At 52.9% G+C, this 25643-nt stretch overlaps 1 long non-coding RNA gene across 2 annotated transcripts in view; it reads right to left on the bottom strand.

Annotated features, from left to right (window-relative positions):
- Positions 1–1070: 1070 nt before the first annotated feature.
- The window catches only part of LOC308633408, a 44195-nt gene continuing 19622 nt past the window's right edge, over positions 1071–25643 (bottom strand). For both annotated transcript variants that reach the window (XR_014018776.1, XR_014018777.1), the window contains 2 exons: positions 21335–21570; positions 1071–2635 (listed from right to left, as the gene is read on the bottom strand). This is a non-coding gene — a long non-coding RNA (uncharacterized lncRNA). The remainder of the gene's footprint in view (positions 2636–21334; positions 21571–25643) is intronic.

Below are 25643 nucleotides of genomic sequence, written 5' to 3'. Positions count from 1 at the left end.
GGTCAGCTGCCATCTTCATGGACCCCGTTCTGTATTCTGCTATTTGCTTCTGTGGGAAATATAAAGTTGGCGGTCCATTTTCAAAATAGCCTTAATTGGGAGGCAAGATCCAATCATCCCCATTTTAACTGCAGCTCTTCCCTCTCCCCGCCCCAATTTTAGCATTATCCAATGATGATGACCCTGAGCTCCTCCTCGCAGGGCCAGGAGCCGTACTGTCTTAGGGGTCAAAGCAGGTGGCCGCCCAGGTGGCTTGCTCACCAGGTTCAGTGGTGCACCCATTGGAAGAAGTGCAGTTTGCCTTCCCGAGCTGCTTCAAAACCTGTGTTTGAATCCCTGCAACAACAGGGATTTCTAATACTTCTGAAAGCCTTGGATGTAATGGCACCCCCTTCTCCACAGAGAATCTTACTAAGCTTCTCCAGAAATCTTCACCATAGTGGATTTTAGGACTGTCAGCAAAAGAGTCTCTACAAAAGAGTGCAATGTAATTAAACTTCCTATGTTCCCGTTGCTCTATTTCACTTGGCCACTGGCCTGGAAGAGATCACACTCCAGATGCTGCAGGCCCCTTTACTTGTTTTTCACAAACATGTATCCAGTATAGTAGTTTGTACAAGTGTGTTTGCAAATGCAGAGTGTGATTAAAAAAAAAAAATCCTTTAGCAAGGCCTCTGGCCTTGAGCTGGGCTTCACATAGATATCTACATTTTTAAGATAAGAGAAGTTACCAATTGGGCTCCATGGTAACAGCTGGCAGGAGAGGAAAGGAAGGGGAGAAGAAGCTCTCCCCTGCTCAGGCACTGTCCTTGAAGGGTTAACTTGCCCAGAACAGTGAAAAGAAAAAGCTGCTTTTGTGTGAACTTCTGCAGGCTGTGAACTTCTGAGCCCCTCGCCTTACATTCTGGGTATAAAGTTCTGCAACTACCTGAACTTGAGGTTCAGGGGGATTGATTGATTATAGCGAAAGCTTTGCCCTCTTAACCTGGCTATAGCTAAATAAACCTGCTTCCTGTTCCTGTTTGGTGTTTTGCCTCGTCTGTCCCCTGCAACAGGGGACCTGGACACTCTGTGTTTCAGAGTCTATCCCAAGGAGCTGCCATGGTTTCCCTGTGGACTTCTCCTGAGTGGAAAGAAAATAGGGTCCAGAGGCAGGGTGTGCTGCTGTGTTATTTAGGGTGGACAGATGAAGGCTTGGCCATAGGCAGACAGACCACCCCCCTCCGCCAGACCTCAAGCCAAGCTAGAATGAAGCTGTCACTCTGGGGTCCCAGGCTGCTGCTGGGAGCTGTGGCCTGACCCGGTTGTCACTGTGAAGTCTTTGGATGGCAGCCCCTGTGTCTGTCCCCTGGGACCTGCTTGGTGTGGGGTAGCATCAGGTCTGCCCCCAGTGGCTGTTAACTGGCAATAGGAGTCTCTGCCCCACGCCCAGCTCTGAGCTCTCTGGGATCCACTGCCTGATTCCCAGGCCTCTACTGCTGGCCTCTGACTCTTGCTGTCTGTTGCCTTGGCCGCCAACCCCGACCTGCTCACCTTCAGAAGTCAGTGTCGCTCCCGCCCAGGCCCTCTTCCCATTCTCTGCTGCAGGCTGCACCTCATTCTCATTTTCTTCTGATCCAGGGCTGGATGGGGGAGGCCAGGCAGGTGCTTGGGGTTCCCAGCGCCAGCTCCATGCCACCGTTGTCACTCAGGCTGTGCCTGACAGCCTGAAGACCCAATGTAGCGTTCCCAACATCCTCCAACACAGGAGCAAGGCCACAGGACCCCGGTCCCAGTACACTGTGTGCTGCTCTTGAGCATCACCTGGTGGAGCCTCTCAGGATGGAGAAGCCAGCACGTCCAGCCCTAGCGCCTGCCGCCCTGCGTCTCCACAGGTTCTTCTCCAGTCAGCAGCACTTGTTTTTTTTCTCATTTAAAAAATTTGTTCTAATTAGTTCTGCACAACAGTGAAATGCACTTTAACACATCCTACATAAATGGAGTATGACTTCTCATCCTTCTGGTTGTACACGATGTAGGATCACACTGGTCCTGCAGTCATATATCATTTAGGGTAATAATGTCCAATTCATTCTGCTGTCCTTCCTGCCCCAAACCCCTCCTCTTCCTTTACTCCCCTCTGTTTAATCCAAAGTAACTCTGTTCTTCCCTAGATTAGCATCTGCATATCAGAGAAAACATTCAGCCTTGGGTTCTTTGGAATTGGCTTATTTTATTTAGCATGATATTACAGCTCCAATCATTTACCAGCAAATGCCATAATTTCACACTTCTTTAAGGCTGAGTAATATTCCATTGTGTATATGTACCACATTTTCTTTATCCATTCATCTGTTGAAGGGCACCTAGGTTGGTTCCATAGTTTAGCTATTGTGAATTGAAGCAGCACCTTTTTAAAAAGAAGATCTTACAAGCAGATTACTTCCCTGTGTTCACAGGCAAAGTGCCCCATGCCTCAGCATGGCATCTGTGTGACAGCCAATTCTTCAGGCTTTGTGGGCTCTGGACATTTTCCTCTCACTGTACACAACACCAGTGTACTCAATGTGTTCCAGAAGAGCTGCCCTGGTAGGTAGAACATGTGAGACCCACTCCCAGCCTCCGATCCTGCGTATTCCGTGACAACTCCGGGGACCTGGTGGTAGAGAAAGTGCTCAGCCTTGGGGCCTGCACGGGCTCTGGCAAACCTTCCTCAGCTTGTGGTCAGCTTGCACATGTTTCCTGGGGAGGGGCCTGTGTGTCAGGAGTGGGTTGGAGAGCACAGGCTTGGACAGAAGCAAGGAGAAGTAACGGGAAACTCTGGATCTGGCAAAGAACAAGGAAATGTTGGGAAATCCTCACTGGCAGGGTCTCGACGAAGGTCAGAGGTCAGGACTAAGAGGGGAGCGGGTCCAGAGGGAGTCAGGAAGCTTGTGCAGCAGAGCAGGGAACTGTGGAGGCCACAGCTACAGGGCTGGTGTCATCCCAGTGACAGCCCCCACCTGGGACAAGGAGCTATTCCAGTGACAGCCCCCCAGGGACAAGGAGATATTCCGCTGACAGCCCCCTCCCTGGGACAAGGAGCTATTCCAGTGACAGCCACCCTGGGACAAGGAGCTATTCCAGTGACAGCCCCAACCTGGGACAAGGAGCTATTCCAGTGACAGCCCCCCTGGGACAAGGAGCTATTCCAGTGACAGCCCCCACATGGGACAATGAGCTATTCCAGTGACAGCCTCCCCCGGGACAAGGAGCTATTCCAGCGACATCCCCCACCTGGGACAAGGAGCTATTCCAGCGACAGCCCACACCTGGGACAAGGAGCTATTCCAGCAACAGCCCCCACCTGGGAAAGGAGCTATTCCAGTGACAGCCCCCCTGGGACAAGGAGCTATTCCAGTGACAGCCCCCCTGGACAAGGAGCTATTCCAGCGACAGCCCCACCTGGGACAAGGAGCTATTCCAGTGACAGCCCCCCTCTGGGACAAGGAGCTATTCCAGTGACAGCCCCCCCCCCGGGACTAGGAGCTATTCCAGTGACAGCCCACCTGGGACAAGGAGCTATTCCAGTGACAGCCCCCACCTGGGACAAGGAGCTATTCCAGCGACAGCCCCCACCTGGGATAAGGAGCTATTCCAGTGACAGCCCCCACCTGGGACAAGGAGCTATTCCAGTGACAGCCCCCACCTGGGACAAGGAGCTATTCCAGTGACAGCCACCAACTGGGACATGGAGCTATTCCAGTCACAGCCCCCACCTGGGACAAGGAGCTATTCCAGTGACAGCCCCGACCTGGGACAAGGAGCTATTCCAGTGACAGCCCCGACCTGGGACAAGGAGCTATTCCAGTGACAGCCCCGACCTGGGACAAGGAGCTATTCCAGTGACAGCCCCCCTGGGACAAGGAGCTGTTCCAGTGACAGCCCCCCCCTGGGACAAGGAGCTATTCCAGTGACAGCCCACCTGGGACAAGGAGCTATTCCAGATACAGCCCCATTTGGGACAAGGAGCTATTCCAGTGACAGCCCCCACCTGGGACAAGGAGCTATTCCAGTGACAGCCCCCCCCGGGACAAAGAGCTACTCCAGTGACAGCCCCCCTGGGACAAGGAGCTATTCCAGTGACAGCCCACCTGGGACAAGGAGCTATTCCAGTGACAGCCCCCACCTGGGACAAGGAGCTATTCCAGCGACAGCCCCCACCTGGGATAAGGAGCTATTCCAGTGACAGCCCCCACCTGGGACAAGGAGCTATTCCAGTGACAGCCCCCACCTGGGACAAGGAGCTATTCCAGTGACAGCCCCCCTGGGACAAGGAGCTATTCCAGTGACAGCCCACCTGGGACAAGGAGCTATTCCAGCGACAGCCCCCACCTGGGACAAGGAGCTACTCCAGTGACAGCCCCCCTGGGACAAAAAGCTACTCCAGTGACAGCCTCCCCCGGGACAAGGAGCTATTACAGCGACAGCCCCCACCTGGGACAAGGAGCTATTCCAGCGAAGGCCCCCACCTGGGATAAGGAGCTATTCCAGTGACAGCCCCCACCTGGGACAAGGAGCTATTCCAGTGACATCCCCCACTTGGGACAAGGAGCTATTCCAGCCACAGCCCCCCTGGGACAAGGAGCTATTCCATTTACAGCCCCCGCCCTGGGACAAGGAGCTATTCCAGTGACAGCCCCCCTGGGACAAGGAACTATTCCAGTGACAGCCCCCTCCCCGGGACAAGGAGCTATTCCAGTGACAGCCCCCTCCCCGGGACAAGGAGCTATTCCAGTGACAGCCCCCACATGGGACAATGAGCTATTCCAGTGACAGCCCCCACATGGGACAATGAGCTATTCCAGTGACAGCCCCCCTGGGACAAGGAGCTATTCCAGTGACAGCCCCCCCCGGGACAAGGAGCTATTCCAGTGACAGCCCCCACCCGGGACAAGGAGCTATTCCAGTGACAGCCCCCCCTTGGACAAGGAGCTATTCCAGTGACAGCCCCCCTGGGACAAGGAGCTATTCCAGTGACAGCCCCCCCCTGGGACAAGGAGCTATTCCAGTGACAGCCCACCCCTGGGACAAGGAACTATTACAGTGACAGCCCCCACCTGGGACAAGGAGCTATTCCAGTGACAGCCCCCACCTGGGACAAGGAGCTATTCCAGTGAAAGCCCCACCTGGGACAAGGAGCTATTCCAGTGACAGCCCCCACATGGGACAATGAGCTATTCCAGTGACAGCCTCCCCCGGCACAAGGAGCTATTCCAGTGACAGACCCCCCCTGCGACAAGTAGCTATTCCAGTGACAGCCCCCACCTGGGACAAGGAGCTATTCCCGTGACAGCCCCCACCTGGGACAAGGAGCTATTCCAGTGACAGCCCCCACCTGGGACAAGGAGCTATTCCCGTGACAGCCTCCCCCGGGAAAAGGAGCTATTCCAGCGACAGCCCCTACCTGGGACAAGGATCTATTCCAGTGACAGCCCACCTGGGACAAGGAGCTATTCCAGCGACAGCCCCCACCTGGGACAAGGAGCTATTCCAGCGACAGCCCCCCTGGGACAAGGAGCTATTACAGCGACAGCCCCACCTGGGACAAGGAGCTATTCCAGCGACAGCCCCCACTTGGGACAAGGAGCTATTCCAGCGACAGCCCCCACCTGGGACAAGGAGCTATTCCAGTGACAGCCCCCACCTGGGACAAGGAGCTATTCCAGTGACAGCCCCCCCCCCGGGACAAGGAGCTATTCCAGTGACAGGCCCCTCCTGGGACAAGGAGCTATTCCAGTGACAGCCCCCCCCCGGGACAAGGAGCTATTCCAGTGACATCCCCCACTTGGGACAAGGAGCTATTCCAGCGACAGCACCCCTGGGACAAGGAGCTATTCCATTTACAGCCCCCCACCCTGGGACAAGGAGGTATTCCAGTGACAGCCCCCCAGGAACAGGGAGCTATTCCAGTGACAGCCCCCTCCCCGGGACAAGGAGCTATTCCAGTGACAGCCCCCCCCTGGGACAAGGAGCTATTCCAGTGACAGTTCCCACCTGGGACAAGGAGCTATTCCAGTGACAGCCCCCCTGGGACAAGGAGCTATTCCAGTGACAGCCCCCACCCGGGACAAGGAGCTATTCCAGTGACAGCCCCCCTGGGACAAGGAGCTATTCCAGTGACAGCCCCCCCCTGGGACAAGGAGCTATTCCAGTGACAGCCCACCCCTGGGACAAGGAGCTATTACAGTGACAGCCCCCACCTGGGACAAGGAGCTATTCAAGTGACAGCCCCCACCTGGGACAAGGAGCTATTCCAGTGACAGCTCCCCGGCACAAGGAGCTATTCCAGTGACAGACTCCCCCTGGGACAAGTAGCTATTCCAGTGACAGCCCCCACCTGGGACAAGGAGCTATTCCAGTGACAGCCCCACCTGGGACAAGGAGCTACTCCAGTGACAGACACCTGGGACAAGGAGCTATTCCAGTGACAGCCCCCCTGGGACAAAAAGCTACTCCAGTGACAGCCCCCCTGGGACAAGGAGCTATTCCATTTACAGCCCCCACCTGGGACAAGGAGCTATTCCAGTGACAGCCCCCCTGGGACAAGGAGCTATTCCAGTGACAGCCCACCTGGGACAAGGAGCTATTCCAGCGACAGCCCCCACCTGGGATAAGGAGCTATTCCAGTGACAGCCCCCACCTGGGACAAGGAGCTATTCCAGTGACAGCCACCACCTGGGACAAGGAGCTATTCCAGTGACAGCCCCCCTGGGACAAGGAGCTATTCCAGCGACAGCCCACCTGGGACAAGGAGCTATTCCAGTGACAGCCCCCACCTGGGACAAAGAGCTACTCCAGTGACAGCCCCCCTGGGACAAGGAGCTATTCCAGTGACAGCCCACCTGGGACAAAAAGCTATTCCAGTGACAGCCCCCACCTGGGACAAGGAGCTTTTCCAGTGACAGCCCCCCTGGGACAAGGAGCTATTCCAGTGACAGCCCACCTGGGACAAGGAGCTATTCCAGTGACAGCCCCCACCTGAGACAAGGAGCTATTCCAGCGACAGCCCCCACCTGGGATAAGGAGCTATTCCAGTGACAGTCCCCACCTGGGACAAGGAGCTATTCCAGTGACAGCCCCCACCTGGGACAAGGAGCTATTCCAGTGACAGCCCCCACCTGGGACACGGAGCTATTCCAGTGTCAGCCCCCACCCGTGACAAGGAGCTATTCCAGTGACAGCCCCGACCTGGGACAAGGAGCTATTCCAGTGACAGCCCCGACCTGGGACAAGGAGCTATTCCAGTGACAGCCCCGACCTGGGACAAGGAGCTATTCCAGTGACAGCCCCCCTGGGACAAGGAGCTATTTTAGTGACAGCCCCCCTGGGACAAGGAGCTGTTCCAGTGACAGCCCCCCCCTGGGACAAGGAGCTGTTCCAGTGACAGCCCCCCTGGGACAAGGAGCTATTCCAGTGACAGCCCCACTTGGGACAAGGAGCTATTCCAGTGACAGCCCCCACCTGGGACAAGGAGCTATTCCAGTGACAGCCCCCACCTGGGACAAGGAGCTATTCCAGTGACAGCCCCCACCTGGGACAAAGAGCTACTCCAGTGACAGCCCCCCTGGGACAAGGAGCTATTCCAGTGACAGCCCACCTGGGACAAGGAGCTATTCCTGTGACAGCCCCCACCTGGAACAAGGAGCTATTCCAGTGACAGCCCCCCTGGGACAAGGAGCTATTCCAGTGACAGCCCCCCTGGGACAAGGAGCTATTCCAGTGACAGCCCACCTGGGACAAGGAGCTATTCAAGCGACAGCCCCCACCTGGGACAAGGAGCTATTCCAGCGACAGCCCCCACCTGGGATAAGGAGCTATTCCAGTGACAGCCCCCACCTGGGACAAGGAGCTATTCCAGTACAGCCCCCACCTGGGACAAGGAGCTATTCCAGTGACAGCCCCCCTGGGACAAGGAGCTATTACAGCGACAGCCCCCACCTGGGACAAGGAGGTATTCCAGCGACAGCCCCCACCTGGGATAAGGAGCTATTCCAGTGACAGCCCCCACCTGGGACAAGGAGCTATTCCAGCGACAGCCCCCCCCCGGGACAAGGAGCTATTCCAGTGACATCCCCCACTTGGGACAAGGAGCTATTCCAGCCACAGCCCCCCTGGGACAAGGAGCTATTCCATTTACAGCCCCCCCCCTGGGACAAGGAGCTATTCCAGTTACAGCCCCCTCCCCGGGACGAGGAGCTATTCCAGTGACAGCCCCGCTGGGACAAGGAGCTATTCCAGTGACAGCCCCCACATGGGACAATGAGCTATTCCAGTGACAGCCCCCACATGGGACAATGAGCTATTCCAGTGACAGCCCCCCTGGGACAAGGAGCTATTCCAGTGACAGCCCCCCCCTGGGACAAGGTGCTATTCCAGTGACAGCCCACCCCTGGGACAAGGAACTATTACAGTGACAGCCCCCACCTGGGACAAGGAGCTATTCCAGTGACAGCCCCCACCTGGGACAAGGAGCTATTCCCGTGACAGCCCCCACCTGGGACAAGGAGCTATTCCAGTGACAGCCCCCCTGGGACAAGGAGCTATTCCAGTGACAGCCCCCCTGGGACAAGGAGCTATTCCAGTGTCAGCCCCCACCCGTGACAAGGAGCTATTCCAGTGACAGCCCCCCTGGGACAAGGAGCTATTCCAGTGACAGCCCCCACCTGGGACAAGGAGCTATTCCAGTGACAGCCCCCCTGGGACAAGGAGCTATTCCAGTGACAGCCCCACTTGGGACAAGGAGCTATTCCAGTGACAGCCCCCACCTGGGACAAGGAGCTATTCCAGTGACAGCCCCCCTGGGACAAAAAGCTACTCCAGTGACAGCCCCCCTGGGACAAGGAGCTATTCCAGTGACAGCCCACCTGGGACAAGGAGCTATTCCATTTACAGCCCCCACCTGGGACAAGGAGCTATTCCAGTGACAGCCCCCCTGGGACAAGGAGCTATTCCAGTGACAGCCCACCTGGGACAAGGAGCTATTCCAGCGACAGCCCCCACCTGGGATAAGGAGCTATTCCAGTGACAGCCCCCACCTGGGACAAGGAGCTATTCCAGTACAGCCCCCACCTGGGACAAGGAGCTATTCCAGTACAGCCCCCACCTGGGACAAGGAGCTATTCCAGTGACAGCCCCCTGGGACAAGGAGCTATTCCAGTGACAGCCCACCTGGGACAAGGAGCTATTCCAGCGACAGCCCCCACCTGGGACAAGGAGCTATTCCAGTGACAGCCCCCCTGGGACAAGGAGCTATTACAGCGACAGCCCCCACCTGGGACAAGGAGCTATTCCAGCGACAGCCCCCACCTGGGACAAGGAGCTATTCCAGTGACAGCCCCCACCTGGGACAAGGAGCTATTCCAGCGACAGCCCCCCCCGGGACAAGGAGCTATTCCAGTGACATCCCCCACTTGGGACAAGGAGCTATTCCAGCCACAGCCCCCCTGGGACAAGAAGCTATTCCATTTACAGCCCCCCCCCCTGGGACAAGGAGCTATTCCAGTGACAGCCCCCCTGGGACAAGGAGCTATTCCAGTGACAGCCCCCTCCCCGGGACGTGGAGCTATTCCAGTGACAGCCCCCCTGGGACAAGGAGCTATTCCAGTGACAGCCCCCACATGGGACAATGAGCTATTCCAGTGACAGCCCCCACATGGGACAATGAGCTATTCCAGTGACAGCCCCCCTGGGACAAGGAGCTATTCCAGTGACAGCCCCCACATGGGACAATGAGCTATTCCAGTGACAGCCCCCACATGGGACAATGAGCTATTCCAGTGACAGCCCCCCCCGGGACAAGGAGCTATTCCAGTGACAGCCCCCCCCGGGACAAGGAGCTATTCCAGTGACAGCCCCCCTGGGACAAGGAGCTATTCCAGTGACAGCCCCCCCCTGGGACAAGGTGCTATTCCAGTGACAGCCCACCCCTGAGACAAGGAACTATTACAGTGACAGCCCCCACCTGGGACAAGGAGCTATTCCAGTGACAGCCTCACCTGGGACAAGGAGCTATTCCAGTGACAGCCCCCCTGGGACAAGGAGCTATTCCAGTGACAGCCCCCCTGGGACAAGGAGCTATTCCAGTGACAGCCCCCACCTGGGACAAGGAGCTATTCCAGTGACAGCCCCCTTTGGGACAAAGAGCTATTCCCGCGACAGCCCCCACCTGGGACAAGGAGCTATTCCAGTGACAGCCCCACCTGGGACAAAGAGCTATTCCAGTGACAGCCCCACCTGGGAAAAGGAGCTATTCCAGTGACAGCCCCCACCTGGGACAAGGAGCTATTCCAGTGACAGCCCCCCTGGGACAAGGAGCTATTCCAGTGACAGCTCCCCTGGGACAAGGAGCTATTCCAGTGTCAGCCCCCACCCGTGACAAGGAGCTACTCCAGTGACAGCCCCCCTGGGACAAGGAGCTATTCCAGTGACAGCCCCCACCTGGGACAAGGAGCTATTCCAGTGACAGCCCCCTTGGGACAAGGAGCTATTCCAGCGACAGCCCCTACCTGGGACAAGGAGCTATTCCAGTGACAGCCCCCCTGGGACAAGGAGCTGTTCCAGTGACAGCCCCCACCTGGGACAAGGAGCTATTCCAGTGACAGCCCCCCTGGGACAAGGAGCTGTTCCAGCGACAGCCCCCACCTGGGACAAGTAGCTATTCCAGTGACAGCCCCCCTGGGACAAGGAGCTATTCCAGTGACAGCCCCACCTGGGACAAAGAGCTATTCCAGTGACAGCCCCACCTGGGAAAAGGAGCTATTCCAGTGACAGCCCCCACCTGGGACAAGGAGCTATTCCCGTGACAGCCCCCACCTGGGACAAGGAGCTATTCCAGTGACAGCCCCCCTGGGACAAGGAGCTATTCCAGTGACAGCCCCCCTGGGACAAGGAGCTATTCCAGTGTCAGCCCCCACCCGTGACAAGGAGCTATTCCAGTGACAGCCCCCCTGGGACAAGGAGCTATTCCAGTGACAGCCCCCACCTGGGACAAGGAGCTATTCCAGTGACAGCCCCCCTGGGACAAGGAGCTATTCCAGTGACAGCCCCACTTGGGACAAGGAGCTATTCCAGTGACAGCCCCCACCTGGGACAAGGAGCTATTCCAGTGACAGCCCCCCTGGGACAAAAAGCTACTCCAGTGACAGCCGCCCTGGGACAAGGAGCTATTCCAGTGACAGCCCACCTGGGACAAGGAGCTATTCCATTTACAGCCCCCACCTGGGACAAGGAGCTATTCCAGTGACAGCCCCCCTGGGACAAGGAGCTATTCCAGTGACAGCCCACCTGGGACAAGGAGCTATTCCAGCGACAGCCCCCACCTGGGATAAGGAGCTATTCCAGTGACAGCCCCCACCTGGGACAAGGAGCTATTCCAGTACAGCCCCCACCTGGGACAAGGAGCTATTCCAGTACAGCCCCCACCTGGGACAAGGAGCTATTCCAGTGACAGCCCCCCTGGGACAAGAGCTATTCTAGTGACAGCCCACCTGGGACAAGGAGCTATTCCAGCGACAGCCCCCACCTGGGACAAGGAGCTATTCCAGTGACAGCCCCCCCCTGGGACAAGGTGCTATTCCAGTGACAGCCCACCCCTGAGACAAGGAACTATTACAGTGACAGCCCCCACCTGGGACAAGGAGCTATTCCAGTGACAGCCCCCACCTGGGACAAGGAGCTATTCCAGTGACAGCCTCACCTGGGACAAGGAGCTATTCCAGTGACAGCCCCCCTGGGACAAGGAGCTATTCCAGTGACAGCCCCCCTGGGACAAGGAGCTATTCCAGTGACAGCCCCCACCTGGGACAAGGAGCTATTCCAGTGACAGCCCCCTTTGGGACAAAGAGCTATTCCCGCGACAGCCCCCACCTGGGACAAGGAGCTATTCCAGTGACAGCCCCACCTGGGACAAAGAGCTATTCCAGTGACAGCCCCACCTGGGAAAAGGAGCTATTCCAGTGACAGCCCCCACCTGGGACAAGGAGCTATTCCAGTGACAGCCCCCCTGGGACAAGGAGCTATTCCAGTGACAGCTCCCCTGGGACAAGGAGCTATTCCAGTGTCAGCCCCCACCCGTGACAAGGAGCTACTCCAGTGACAGCCCCCCTGGGACAAGGAGCTATTCCAGTGACAGCCCCCACCTGGGACAAGGAGCTATTCCAGTGACAGCCCCCTTGGGACAAGGAGCTATTCCAGCGACAGCCCCTACCTGGGACAAGGAGCTATTCCAGTGACAGCCCCCCTGGGACAAGGAGCTGTTCCAGTGACAGCCCCCACCTGGGACAAGGAGCTGTTCCAGTGACAGCCCCCCTGGGACAAGGAGCTGTTCCAGCGACAGCCCCCACCTGGGACAAGTAGCTATTCCAGTGACAGCCCCCCTGGGACAAGGAGCTATTCCAGTGACAGCCCCACCTGGGACAAAGAGCTATTCCAGTGACAGCCCCACCTGGGAAAAGGAGCTATTCCAGTGACAGCCCCCACCTGGGACAAGGAGCTATTCCCGTGACAGCCCCCACCTGGGACAAGGAGCTATTCCAGTGACAGCCCCCCTGGGACAAGGAGCTATTCCAGTGACAGCCCCCCTGGGACAAGGAGCTATTCCAGTGTCAGCCCCCACCCGTGACAAGGAGCTATTCCAGTGACAGCCCCCCTGGGACAAGGAGCTATTCCAGTGACAGCCCCCACATGGGACAATGAGCTATTCCAGTGACAGCCCCCACATGGGACAATGAGCTATTCCAGTGACAGCCCCCCCCGGGACAAGGAGCTATTCCAGTGACAGCCCCCCCCGGGACAAGGAGCTATTCCAGTGACAGCCCCCACCTGGGACAAGGAGCTATTCCAGTGACAGCCCCCACCTGGGACAAGGAGCTATTCCAGTGACAGCCCCACCTGGGACAAGGAGCTATTCCAGTGACAGCCCCCACCCGGGACAAGGAGCTATTCCAGTGACAGCCCCCCCTTGGACAAGGAGCTATTCCAGTGACAGCCCCCCTGGGACAAGGAGCTATTCCAGTGACAGCCCCCCCCTGGGACAAGGAGCTATTCCAGTGACAGCCCACCCCTGAGACAAGGAACTATTACAGTGACAGCCCCCACCTGGGACAAGGAGCTATTCCAGTGACAGCCCCCCCTTGGACAAGGAGCTATTCCAGTGACAGCCCCCCTGGGACAAGGAGCTATTCCAGTGACAGCCCCCCCCTGGGACAAGGAGCTATTCCAGTGACAGCCCACCCCTGAGACAAGGAACTATTACAGTGACAGCCCCCACCTGGGACAAGGAGCTATTCCAGTGACAGCCCCCACCTGGGACAAGGAGCTATTCCAGTGACAGCCCCACCTGGGACAAGGAGCTATTCCAGTGACAGCCCCCCTGGGACAAGGAGCTATTCCAGTGACAGCCCCCCTGGGACAAGGAGCTATTCCAGTGACAGCCCCCACCTGGGACAAGGAGCTATTCCAGTGACAGCCCCACCTGGGACAAGGAGCTATTCCAGTGACAGCCCCCACATGGGACAATGAGCTATTCCAGTGACAGCCTCCCCCGGCACAAGGAGCTATTCCAGTGACAGACCCACCTGGGAAAAGGAGCTATTCCAGTGACAGCCCCCACCTGGGACAAGGAGCTATTCCCGTGACAGCCCCCACCTGGGACAAGGAGCTATTCCAGTGACAGCCCCCCTGGGACAAGGAGCTATTCCAGCGACAGCCCCTACCTGGGACAAGGAGCTATTCCAGTGACAGCCCCCCTGGGACAAGGAGCTGTTCCAGTGACAGCCCCCACCTGGGACAAGGAGCTATTCCAGTGACAGCCCCCCTGGGACAAGGAGCTATTCCAGCGACAGCCCCCACCTGGGACAAATAGCTATTCCAGTGACAGCCCCCCTGGGACAAGGAGCTATTCCTGTGACAGCCCCCACCTGGGACAAGGAGCTATTCCAGTGACAGCCCCCACCTGGGACAAGTAGCTATTCCAGTGACAGCCCCCCTGGGACAAGGAGCTGTTCCAGTGACAGCCCCCACCTGGGACAAGGAGCTATTCCAGTGACAGCCCCACCTGGGACAAGGAGCTATTCCAGTGACAGCCCCCACCTGGGACAAGGAGCTATTCCAGTGACAGCCCCCTTGGGACAAGGAGCTATTCCAGCGACAGCCCCTACCTGGGACAAGGAGCTATTCCATTGACAGCCCCCCTGGGACAAGGAGCTGTTCCAGTGACAGCCCCCACCTGGGACAAGTAGCTATTCCAGTGACAGCCCCACCTGGGACAAGGAGCTATTCCAGTGACAGCCTCACCTGGGACAAGGAGCTATTCCAGTGACAGCCCCCACCTGGGACAAGGAGCTATTCCAGTGACAGCCCCCCTGGGACAAGGAGCTATTCCAGTGACAGCCCCCACCTGGGACAAGGAGCTATTCCAGTGACAGCCCCCTTTGGGACAAAGAGCTATTCCAGTGACAGCCCCCCTGGGACAAGGAGCTATTCCAGTGACAGCCCCCACCTGGGACAAGGAGCTATTCCAGTGACAGCCCCCCTGGGACAAGGAGCTATTCCAGTGACAGCCCCCACCTGGGACAAGGAGCTATTCCAGTGACAGCCCCCTTTGGGACAAAGAGCTATTCCAGCGACAGCCCCCACCTGGGACAAGGAGCTATTCCAGTGACAGCCCCACCTGGGACAAAGAGCTATTCCAGTGACAGCCCTACCTGGGAAAAGGAGCTATTCCAGTGACAGCCCCACCTGGGAAAAGGAGCTATTCCAGTGACAGCCCCCACCTGGGACAAGGAGCTATTCCAACGACAGCCCCCCTGGGACAAGGAGCTATTCCAGTGACAGCCCCACCTGGGCAAAGGAGCTATTCCAGTGACAGCCCCACCTGGGAAAAGGAGCTATTCCAGTGACAGCCCCACCTGGGAAAAGGAGCTATTCCAGTGACAGCCCCCACCTGGGACAAGGAGCTATTCCAACGACAGCCCCCCTGGGACAAGGAGCTATTCCAGTGACAGCCCCCACCTGGGACAAGGAGCTATTCCAACGACAGCCCCCCTGGGACAAGGAGCTATTCCAGTGACAGCCCTACCTGGGAAAAGGAGCTATTCCAGTGACAGCCCCACCTGGGAAAAGGAGCTATTCCAGTGACAGCCCCCACCTGGGACAAGGAGCTATTCCAACGACAGCCCCCCTGGGACAAGGAGCTATTCCAGTGACAGCCCCCACCTGGGACAAGGAGCTATTCCAGTGACAGCCCCCACCTGGGACAAAGAGCTATTCCAGTGACAGCCCCACCTGGGAAAAGGAGCTATTCCAGTGACAGCCCCCCTGGGACAAGGAGCTATTCCAGTGACAGCCCCCACCTGGGACAAGGAGCTATTCCAGTGACAGCCCCCCTGGGACAAGGAGCTATTCCAGTGACAGCCCCACCTGGGAAAAGGAGCTATTCCAGTGACAGCCCCCCTGGGACAAGGAGCTATTCCAGTGACAACCCCCCCCCCCCGGGACATAACACCATCCTGGGACACGGAAGCATCTGGGGCACAGCACTGTCCCTGCAATCTCCCGTTTGGGATGACCACCCTTGCCGGACGCCAATGTAGGTGAACATTGTCCCCCGCCCGCCTCAACCCTCCATTTCTCTTTCCTTGTCAACTGGACAAAGGGTGAGTTTTTGAGTTGCATTTTCTCCTTTTTCTGAGGGAAGGGTATGTTGCCAGAAATCCCTCTGCACTGCTTCCTGGGACTGTGCTAGACGTGGTTATTGCTGTATAGCTGCATCCCACTAATAGGGCAACAGGGAAGGCTCCAGAGCCCTGTGCCCATTTGGGCTGTTGAAGAGCTTACTGTGCACCTGGAAGTCCTCCCAGGCACAGCCCTGGGCTCAGAATCACCTAGGGAGGGAGAGGGGAGAGGCAGAGAAGGGAGGGTAGAGAATGAGTAGGTCAGGATGGGGAGCCTTTGCCCATAGCATGGGAGCCAGGCCCTGTCCTGACGAGGGGTCCAGCTGCAGCCTCTCTGCAGGTGAGCTCAGGTGGGTCCAGCTACTTAGGTGGGTCCAGCTTCCCAGCAAAAGAGAACTGGAAATTCAAGCCCTTGAATTTCCCTTGACTGGTCTGGCAGAGGAAGGAAGGCAGCTATGGGCTGTGTCAGGGCCTCCTACCCAAGTGCTCTCTCTTGCAGGCCAGGAGCTCTGCAGGCACGCTGGGACACCCTCTGCAGACACCATGGAAACAGGTACTGAGCCCCAGAAGACCCCCTGGCCACGTGAGCCAAAGACTCGAGAGCCCAGGAAGGATTGGTGGGGTCCAGAAGCTAAGGGCTTGTTGCTTCAGGAGAAGATCTGTTAGTGAAGGAGGTAGGTGGCTTAGCATTATCTGAATTCTCTAAGCCCAGGGCTAAGAGAAGTGGGGTCAGGGAGGAGTGGCCCTCTCCAAGCCCCCCAAATGGACTGAGAGCCACAGAAACAGCAAAAAGCCAGGGTCTTGCAAGACTGGGTGCCTAGTGATCAGGGACCCCCAGATTGGGCACAACCAGGGTTTAGCTGAGTACTTTGGGGTGTACAATGCCTAGGTTTTACTGTCTCCCACAGGGTTATTTAAAGAAATATGTCTTTAGTTGTCTCTGCCTCCCTTTTTTCTCTTGTGATGGGAAAGTCCCTTGGACTGAGTGCCTTTTGCACCTACACAGTTTATCTCCTGTTGGTCAGAGGGGCCCTTCCTTCTCCCCTTATGTCTGTCAATGGGCTCCGAATTTTCACACTCCCATGTTACCTGCTTGTAAATGTCCAACCTGCTGTGTCCCCTTCTTAAATCCCAAGTCACTTTACATTTAATGCTAAATACTGTGTTTTGAAAATGGACCACTGGATATTCTATCTCTCACAATATAAAAGCCATAAAATGCAAAGTGGATCAGGGATTGGACCCTGGCACAGAAGTGTGTTGTTGGGAACCAGCCTTCACACTGTGCACTGAGCTTCCCAGATATGAGGAACTGCTCCAGGCCTCTCTGTCTCCCTCAGCCTTCGGGTCTGCCTGCAGGAGGGACTGCAGGAGCTGCTTGAGAACTGCCTTGTCTGCGCCTGGGGATGCTGGGGCCAGGGCTTCTGCACGTCTGATTTTTCCAGGCCCACCATCGGGCCCTGGAGAGCAGCATTGTGGGCAGTGTGGGTGGTCTGTGAAGAGTGGATGGAGGAATTCCTGAGGCCCAGATGGGAGGAAGTTCCCACGTCTCTGAGCATAGCAGTGCGTATGTCTGAACGTGAGGAAGGCAGAAAGACTCTAAACGTCGTGTGTCCCGTCCACTTCGTCCTGAGTTAGCGAGCACCCCGGGCAGGACAGTCTCCATCCTCAGAAGATCTCACAGAGCATATGAGAACCCTCTCTGCTGTGAGGCTGAGGCAGGAGGCTGGAGGTCCAGGAGCAAGCCCCCATCTGATCCAATCCTGGGCCACCAGGCTGGTGTCTACCGGGCATCTCCTGGTCACTGCGCTTCTCTATTTCTCTATTTCTCACCAACAACAGGTCAAGGAAATTAATTATTATAATAGAATGCTTCCGAATATGACATGTAGATTTTCTCAGACAGGAAATCTTAATTAAGCCTTGTGTCTTAAGGTACTGGATGTATTTTTAGGTGATAATTCTCACATTCATGTCCTACTGTTCAGGCCCAGTTTCAATACTTGTCAACAATTCTGGATTAAAATAAATCACCTTTCAAAATCTCAGAAAACTTTGTAACTTCCAACAATCTTATCAGCCTTCGCAGACGCAGACTGTCCACCCTGTGCACCCCACAGGGCGGCCGCCTCACTCTCTTCTCACCAGCCCTGCACCCCTACCCCTCCAGTCAGTCAGCCTGGCTCACAGCCAGTGGTTCATGTGAAATGAGGAGCATTCCTTATAAAACACCCATCCTAGTCTTAATTCATACAAAAGTGAACGAGTCTCCCATCCTTAATCTGACCACAGCCTTGGGTATGAAAGTGCAATATTTTGAATGCCATTCCACCTTACCCAATTCTCTAATCATGGTATATGCAAAATCCTGTCTGTAGGGTCACAGGATGGACCACCAGCCGCTGCCCTGGACATTCTTGCCCTCTGTCTCAGAAGAAGTTTATTTTGGCCAGGTGAAGCAGTTGAGGGGGAAAGCTTTGAATGACTACAACTTTCCATGACTGATCCTAGAGCCAATTGAAAAAAATATTAATGGAAATCTGCTACCTAAGCAACAATTTAAAATATTTTGGAGCTGTCTAGTTAAAAAACAAAAAAACACGATTCAAGGATTGGACAGCCAGGGATGAGGAGAGCCTAAAGGAAGGCAGGAGGGAGGGAGGAGGGAGAAAGAAGGAGGAGGGGGAGGGAGAGGAGGAGGGAACAGCAGGGGGAACAAGCAGGAGGAGGAGGGGAGAAGGGGCAAGAGGTGGGGGAGGGACAAGGGAGTAGGGGAGGGAAGAGGAGGAGGCAGGCAGCAGGCACCAAGGAGGACACTGGGCAGGGGAGATGAGCGGAGGCTCTTCCTCCCCTTCCTTCACCTCTTCTTCCTTGGTAGCTGGGACCCAGCAGCTCACTAAGCTATTGATGGTCTGGAAGCCATGGCCCATGGTGTGGGAGGAGGTTGTGATCTTCTTTGTTACCCTGTCCTTGGTCTAGAGCTCTGCAGGGCTCTTCCCTGCCTAGGCACCATAGCAACTGTCACGTGACTCCACAACAGTCCAGCAGGGCTGTGGGCCAAGCCAGCTCCTCTCTGAAGGCAGCAGAGTGGGAGCCTGGCGGGCCTCCCCCGTGCCTGGGAGAAAGCCTATCAGGATCACAGGAGCCAGGTAGGCAGTGGCCCAGCCACAAGGGCAGGCTGTGGCAGACCCAGAGGAGACTCAGCGTGGGGGGGGTCTGGAGCACCACTGCCCCCCAGTGCTTGTCATCTAGGTGGCCCTGCATGACTGTTACCTCCATGAAATACAGTTTTCACGCGCCACCCGTTAGGAGCTCCAGACTCCAGCTGCGCCTTGTTTCTAAAGTGCCTAATCTTCCCCTGAGGACTGAAGCATCTCAGGACAGAAACACCCATGGGTTCCCTCCTCATTGAACCCCATGTGCAGAGGGGACTAAAAGCCGACTTGTGCCTGGCGAGAGGTAGTGGTACCTCTTGCCATTCACTGGGTGCAGATATGGAGGCTGTTTGGGAATGCTGCCCTGCGGGGCAGTTGCCAGGCCACATGTCCCCAGGGGGAGTCACTTCCTAGTTCCATGTTCTACTAATCCATCCCACCATACAACTGACATGCATGTTCCTGATCTGAACCCCTGCTTCTCCCACTCCAGGGGTGCTGGCCCCATTCTGCTTGCTGCCATGTTCTCAGCCTATAGGGACCACAGAGTAAAGAGCTGTCACCAGGGGACGTGAGAAGGTGGATGTGGCAATAATGTGCCAGTCAGCATGGCTTCTCTGAATATCTTCAAGTCTATACCTGTGGTTGGGCTGGGATGAAGCTCAGTGGTGGAGGTCTTGTCCAGCACAAGTAAGGACCTGGATCTGAACCCCAGTCCAGAAAGGAAGAAAGGAAAGGAAGGAGGGAGGGAGAAAGAAAGAAAGATGTTCCTGTGGGTGTTTCATGGTTCTTTTGTGTCCCTGGGAATTGCTTGAGATAGCTGTCAGTGACACTCCTGCTTGACTGAGAGCCTAGAGTTGCACCTGAGATTCTGCAGAACAGAGAAGGTTGGAAATGACCATGATGGACAGTGGGCTCAGTGAGGCTGGTGGCTGGAGCTCTGGCTCACAGCACTGGCTCCCATGTCTGATTCCTGGAGACTGTGATTGCTGGGGCGAAACCCGGCTTCTGGAGGAGTGCGGTGGCTTCTGGCTAGTGACTGAGTACACGGCTAGGGAATCATAAGCTCAAATGCAGGAGTGAACCTTGCTGGAGAGAAAGAGTGAGGACAGAGTGGGTCAAGACAAGAATGAGAAGTCACAGGGTGAGGAACCAGTCTTGGCACCAGGAAGGTGGAGAGGGGACAGTTGTGGGTGAGGACCACAGTGGATGCAGGACCAAAGAGGGCCTGTGGAGGTGGGAGCTGGCAGGACTGTCTCCCCAGGCATAGGAAAAGGGGTGGGGGCAGCACATGATTATGGACTGCCACTTTTGTCCCGGCAACATAAACACTCAAACCTTTTGCCCACCCAGGGACAACATTTGCCGGGTTGCTTGTAACTAAAACACTCAGGGGTCACTCGAGGGGAACTGGGCTAACTGGGCTGCATGAAATAACCCCACAAGAGACAGAAATACCTTTTTATTTGGGGATGCTGTGACGGCTCCTCTGACCTTAAGGTCTGCAGAAAGAGAGAGAGAGAGAGAGAGAGAGAGAGCACATGCCGACCACTTTTATCAAGGAGAAGCCATTCAAATGAGGCAAGAGGTCAGGTTTCAAGGGGCTGATCTAGCTTCATGATGTCTGCTGTCAGCAGGTTCACTGATATCTAGGTAGGCCACACCCCAGGGCACTTCCATGGAACATTCTATCCCAAACAGGACAAGGGGTAATATTACAAAGGAACAGGTGAGTGGAGCTCCACCCGTGGGGCTGTAGGAAGGCACGCCCATGCACAAGACATAGTCACTTGAACCTTAGAAGACCGGGGCTATCAAGCAGCATGACTCCTGGATGCCACTTGCTCAGCAGGGGAGTCAGACTCAGTCACGTGCTAGTCAGCCTCCCACAGTGGACCAGATGCCAAAGGTGCCTCTGAGTGAGGGGAAACATGGGTAGGTGGGGAAGGGTGAGGAACATGGGCCTGGAAGCAGAACAAGAGAGCTCTCTGCCACCCAGATAACCAGTGGGGGTGAAAACACATTCCCCTTCTGATCTGTGAAGAGCAGGGATGGCAGCTATGTAGCTTGATATCTTGCTGCCGGCTGAGAGTCCCTGGACACACAAGGGATTTGATGCAACAAAAAGGACACAGTGCCCAGCTCCTAGTAAGATCCCCAGAGCCATCCCTACGGCCATGCCTCTGTCCCTATCTTGCATCCCAGCAGGCCTATGTCCTAGAGTCTGGGCTGCTCTTCCTATTTTCTCAACCTGGCAATCAGGTGGACTTGCACCCAGGTGTCACCTTTGTCCTGCTGGCAGACTCCCCCTGCACTGTGCTCGCTGGCCTTCCCCCTCTGAGGGCTTACTAACACACTACACACTGCTCAGGGAAGAACTCTACACCTGAGGATGTATCAGTAGAAGCCTGTCTCAGTTCATTCCTACTGCTATAACAGGACACCTCAGCCTGGGTAACTGATCCATATCAGAAATCCGTTACTCACTGTTCTGGAGACTGGAAATTCCAACTCCAGGTGCCTGCAGAGTCCACATCTGGTGAGGGTTGCTTCCAAGATGGTACCCTACTCCTCATGCAGTGGAGGAGCTGGAGGGCAGGCAGCTCTGAGGCCTCATGCCTAAGGTCCTGAACCCCTTTTGTGACTCAGCCACTTCCCCAAAGGCCTCCATCTTGACACTATAGGAGGATTAAGTTCAGCATGAACCACAATGACCTTCAAAACTAAAACAAAGAGGAGAAATACAGAAGAAAAAAAAAACAGATCAGAATATCCAAGGACTGGCACAAGCACAAAAGGTGCAGTGTGTTTGTGAGGACAACTCAAGAAGGAAAAGGAGACAGAAAGGAGCAGGAGAGGTACTGGAGCAAAAGAGAGGAAGAGTCTTCCCCACGCCAATATCAAACACTGAAGCACAGACCCAAGGAGCTCAGGGAAGGGACAAGGGCAAACTGTCCAAATGACTCCTAAGTGAGGACTTTCAATCCACAGAGAATGAAGGATACAGAAAAAGATCCCAAAAGGATCCAGAGGGCTGTTAAAACAAACCAACAAAACAACAAAACAAAACAGAAAAACAAACCTTACCTATAGAGGAACAAAGGAAAGAGTTAATCTAAAAAACATTCAATCAAGAAGAGAATGGAGTGAATTCAAAGTGTTAAAAGGGGGGGGACACCCTTAGAATTCTGTACCCTGTAAAATTATTCTTCAAAAATAAAAATGAAATAAGACATTCTCAGACAAAATTTGAAGGAGCTTGATATTAACAGACCTGCCTTGCAAAAAAGGTTAAAAGCATTTCTTCAGAGAGAAAGATTGTGCTTGTCAGAAGCTTGGTCTATATAAAAAGAAAGAGCATCAGGGAAGAAATCAATGAAGGTGAGATAAAATCTTCCATTTATCTTATTCTTAATATAACAGATGAAACTGTTCAAAATAATAGCAGAAATAATGGATTGGATTATTTATCAACATCAATGGTCTAAACGCTCCAGTTAAAAGACAGATTGTCAAGAGAAACCCATCTTAACTATAAAAGAAAAGAAACCCATCTTAACTATAAAAATACATAGATCAGAAGTAAATAAAGAAAATATATAATGTTAACACTAATCAAAAGAAAGAAAGAGTGGGTATTGATTTTTGGCAGAGCAGACTTCAAAGAAAGGAAAATTATCAAGGATAAAGAAGGAAAGTTCACAAAGATAAAGGGTAATCCTCTGATCTTTGACAGGTATACACACCAGGTGAGGCAAAGACTGGTGAAAATTACAAGAAGAAATAGAGGAATCCACTATCATTGTTGTAGGCTTCAACACCCTGTCAGAAGGACGATTGCAGGAGGTAGAAAATCAGTGAGAACACATTTGAATTCAATAATATCATCAGTCAACTGGATTGACCTCTATAGACTACTCCATTTAACAATGGTGTAACACTGTCTTTCTCAAGTGCGTGTGAAACATGCACCAAGATGGACTACATTCTAGGCCACAAAACACATCACAACACATTATCAGAACAAAAATTAAACAAAGTCTGCTCCTAGTCCACAGGGGTAGAAAACAAGTACAGAAAGATAACTGGAAAGTCCCAAACACTGAACACGAAAAATTATACTTCTAAACAACACATGGATTAAGAAAGAAATATCCAGAAAAATTTTAAAATATTTTGAGCAAAATGAAAACAAAAACACAACTCCTTAAATCCTGTGGGATGCCACGAAAACAGTGCTTAGAAGGAAATTTAGAACACTGAAGGCATACATTAGAAAAGAAGAGAGACCTAAATAATCTGAGTTTTCACCTTAGGAAACTAGGAAAAGAAGAGCACATTAAATCCAAAGTTAGAAAAAGTGAAGGAATAATAAAAGTAAATTAACAAATCTGAAAACAGGAAATCAACTTTTTTTAAAAAGTGAGAGAACTTGGCTCTTTGAAAACTAGTTCTCTGAAAATATCTCTAGGCAGGTTAAGAAAAAAGCCAGAGGACACAAATTACTAATATCAGAAATGTAACAGGAGACATCACTACAGATCTCATGGACATGAAAGGATAGTAAAGGAACACTGTATGCATATGAACTCTATGCATGCGAGTTTGATGACCTAGATGAAATGACCAATTCCTTTAAGAGTAACTATCAAAAATCACACGCCTGGGGGCTGGGGATGTGGCTCGAGCGGTGGCGCGCTTGCCTGGCATGCGTGCGGCCCGGGTTCGGTCCTCAGCACCACATGCAAACAAAGATGTTGTGTCCGCCGAGAACTAAAAAATAAATATTAAAAAAAAAGGAATTCTCTCTCTCTCTCTCTCTCTCTCTCTCCTCTCTCACTCTCTCTTTAAAAAAAAAAAAATCTTAAAAAAAAAAAAAAAATCACACGCCTGTAATCCCAGTGGCTCAGGAGGCTGAGGCAGGAGGATTGTGAGTTCAAAGCCAGCCTCACCAAAAAGCAAGTCACTAAGCAACTCAGTGAGACCTAGTCTCTGAATAAAATACAAATAGGGGGCTGGGGTTGTGGCTCAGTGGTAGAATGCTTGCCTAGCATATGTGAGGCCTTAAGTTTGATTGTCAGCACCACATATAAATAAATAAAATAAAGGTCTATTGACAACTAAAAAAATATTTTAAAAAAATACAAAATAGGGCTGGGGATATGGTTCAGAGGTCGAGTGCTCTGAGTTCAAATTCCTAGTACAAAAAAAAAGCTCAAAAATTTAGACAATCTGAATGGAACTATATCTATTAAAGAAATCGAGTCAATAATTAATAACATTCCCAAACAGAAAGCTCTGGGCCCTGAAGTTTTGCTGATAAATTCCATCAGATATTTAAGGAAGAAATTATCCAATTATTGACAATCTGTTTCAGAGGACAGAAGCAAAGGGAATACTTTGAGACCAGAATTACTTTATAACCCAAATCAGACAAAGACATTACAAGAAAACTACTCTCATGAATATAGATGCATACTAACATCTCTAATTAGTATAGGTACAAAAATTTTCCAAAAATGTTAGCAAATTGAGTATTGTATCATATAAAAACAATTATACAGTATCACCAAGTGGAACTTATCACAGGTAAGCAAGGCTTCATTCAAAAATCAATTAATGTAATATATCAATAGGCTAGAAAAACAGAAAGGTCACATGAGCACATCAAGAGATACAGTGAGGACTGTGGCTATGGCTCAGTGGCAGAGTGCTCACTTAGCACATGAGAGGCCCTGGGTTCGATCCTCAGCACCACGTTAAATAAATAAAAATAAAGGTACTGGGGCTGGGGATGTGGCTCAAGTGGTAGCGCGCTCGCCTGGCATGCGTGCGGCCCGGGTTCGATCCTCAGCACCACATACCAACAAAGATGTTGTGTCGGCCGAGAACTAAAAAATAAATATTAAAAATTCTCTCTCTCTCTCCTCTCTCACTCTCTTTATAAAAAAAAAAAAAAAAAAAAAAAAAAAAATAAAGGTACTGTGTCCAACTATAACTAAAATAAATAAATATTTTTTAAAAAGAGATATAGTGATTATTTAACACAATCTAATACCCATTTATGATAAAAACTCTCAATAAACAGAGGAGAACCTCCTCAACTTGATAATGAATGTTTACAAAAAACTTACAGCTAACATTATACTTGGTAGCGAGAAATAGGAGCAAGGCAAGGCACTGGAAATTCTGACTAACACAATAAGTCAAGAAAAGGAAATAAAAGCTATATTAATTGAAAGGAGGAAATAAAACTGACTTTGTTTGAGATAACTTGATTGTCTATTTTGAAAATCCCAAAGAATCAACAAAAAATTTCTAGAACCAATAAGCAATTATAGCAATGATGAAGTATACGTGTCAATGGAGAAAAGTCAATTGTTTTCCTGTATTCCATCAATGAACAAGTGTAATTTGAAATTTAAAACAAAATAACCATTTATATTAGCACTCAAAAAAATAAAATAAAATACTTAGGTGTAAGTCCAACAATAGATGCACAAGATCCATGAAGAAAACTATAAAACTGATTAATCAGACAACTACATGAATACAAAGATGTTCTATGTAGCTGGAGGAGGTGGGTTCTGTTTCTTATAATCTCTAAACCATGTTGCAGTTATTAGCCAATGCAATTGAACAAATAAATTTTTATAGGCATGAAAATGGAAAAAATGGGTACTGGACTTTTTTTCTATTTATAAACAAAATTATTAAATATCCAAAAGAGTCATTGGAAAAACTACTACAAATAATAAGGTAATTTAGTAAAGTGTTGGGTTATAAAGAGCCTTCT

The sequence above is a fragment of the Spermophilus citellus genome, assembly GCF_964194105.1.
Source record: "Spermophilus citellus genome assembly, chromosome: 1".
NCBI lineage: Eukaryota > Metazoa > Chordata > Mammalia > Rodentia > Sciuridae > Spermophilus > Spermophilus citellus.
This window is presented reverse-complemented; position numbering and strand designations above follow the sequence as displayed.